Below are 2176 nucleotides of genomic sequence, written 5' to 3' on the forward strand. Positions count from 1 at the left end.
GCAAGCACATCCATTCTCCCCATAGTTACGAGCTGTTGTGATGCACACGTAACTATAACAAGTATTTTCCACACAATGTGATTGTGGTTTGGTGAAGTGAAAAGTGTTTTTACTACGTTATTTGTGGAAAATAATTGTTATAGTTACGTGTGCATCACAACACCTCATAACGATGCGGAGAATGGAAGTGCTTGCCACACGAAAACATCGAGACAAACTAAAATACAGTCAAGAAGATAGGTTAACTCGCAGCAAAAAACTTTCTCATCAACATCGTTTCGTTGCAGATGACAAGCTACCTGCAGTAATTAACACACAAGTGATCCAGAAAATTCATGCACACCAAATGGAAACGTATTTACAAAAAGAAACGATCTATTGTTTGAACTAAAGATGGACATAATTTTATAATCATTTAACAAAAATGTTCACATTGCAGAATAAATAAAAACGAAAACCCACTGATGATGGCATAGTAGTGCCGAAACATGTTTGGGTACTGAGAAAAAACGGTGTTTTGCATAACTGGTGGACCTCATATCCAACAACCGAAACATGTTCCACTGAAAGCTCTTTGCTCAAATGTTGCTCTACTGACAATTGCTGGACGAACAGATGCTCGTCCTTAAGTTCGCCGACCTAAATCTGATCGACCCAGGAGTGATTCGACTTAAACTTAATACACTGGAAGTTGCTTGAATGATGGGGAACAAAAGGCATTAGACTGAAGTTGCTCTGTTTAAACATCGTCCGACCAAAAGTCGCCTGACCAAAAGTTGTGGCAGAGAACGGTTCTTAGGCTACTAAACAGAGCTGAATGGTACTCACGAGTGTGCGGGGCTGGGGGCGGCGCAGCAGGCGGCGCCATTGGCTGCTGGGGAGCTGTCGTCGTAGCTGTAGGTGTAGTTGTAATTGTAGTTGTAGTTGGAGTAGCCGCGGGGGCGAGCGCGCCGGCTCGGCTCGGGCGTCGCTTGAGGGGCGCCGGCGGCTGTCGTCGCGGCGCCATAGGAGACGGACGCGCCAGCGGAGGCGGCCGGGGGCGGCGGGGGCGGCAGCGGCGGAGGGGGCGGCGTGCAGAAGGCCGTCTCCTGCAGGCGGCACGGCCGCGGCTGCTTGCGCGGCGGCGAGGCGCTGCTGCTGCTGTGTCTGTCAATAGAAGGACGGTGGCCAGTTACTGAGGAACCTGTACGAACACGTCTGACAGAAGATCTTATTAATCGTGATGGCAGCTTTCAACTTCATAATGCATGGGACACAGTGGATTCTACAGGGTGTTCCGTTGATAGTGACCGGGCCAAATATCTCACGAAATAAGCATCAAACGAAAAAACTATAAAGAATGAAACTCATCTAGCTTGAAGGAGGAAAGCATATGGCGCTATGGTTGGCCCGCTAGATGGGGCTGCCATAGGTCAAACGGATATCAACTGCGTTTTTTTTAAATAGGAACCCCCATTTTTATTACATATTCGTGTAGATTAGATTAGATTAGATTAGATTTACTTTCATTACAATTGATCCGTAGTGAGGAGGTCCTCCAGGATGTGGAACATGTCAGAAAAACAACAATACATGACAGATATTTACAACTAAAACAAATAAGCTAATGTAGATTAAAATGATAATTAAATAGACACCCTAGCTGCAAGCAGGCGTTGATGTACTTCATTGGGGACATGTTGAAAATGTGTGCCCCGACCGGGACTCGAACCCGGGATCTCCTGCTTACATGGCAGATGCTCTATCCATCTGAGCCACCGCGGGCACAGAGGATAGTGCGTCTGCTGGGACTTATCCCGTGCACGCTCCCCGTGAGATACACATTCCCAACATGTCCACAACACTACATTCGTAGTGCGCCTAATAGATGTTTGCCCATCATACTCATTACTCGGGAACAGATACTACCGTCACATATAGTAAAAAATATGGGTTCCCGGCCTTTGACCTTCTTGTGCGAACGCACACGCTATGCCCGAACTCGTACGGGACTTGGTAGATTAATCTGTCACGAGTAATGAGTATGATGGGCAAACATCTATTAGGCGCACTACGAATGTGGTGTTGTGGACATGTTGGGAATGTGGATCTCACAGGGAGCGTGCACGGGATAAGTCCCTGCAGACGCACTATCCTCTGTGCCCGCGGTGGCTTAGATGGATAGAGTATCTGCCAT

General features: G+C 47.3%; 1 non-coding gene across 1 annotated transcript; it reads right to left on the reverse strand.

Moving 5' to 3' along the window:
* Positions 1-1690: 1690 nt before the first annotated feature.
* Trnat-ugu (transfer RNA threonine (anticodon UGU)) lies at positions 1691-1765 on the reverse strand. The gene has a single exon. It is a non-coding gene; the product is annotated as a tRNA-Thr (tRNA).
* Positions 1766-2176: the final 411 nt, after the last annotated feature.

The sequence above is a fragment of the Schistocerca nitens genome, chromosome 12 (genome assembly GCF_023898315.1).
Source record: "Schistocerca nitens isolate TAMUIC-IGC-003100 chromosome 12, iqSchNite1.1, whole genome shotgun sequence".
Lineage (NCBI taxonomy): Eukaryota > Metazoa > Arthropoda > Insecta > Orthoptera > Acrididae > Schistocerca > Schistocerca nitens.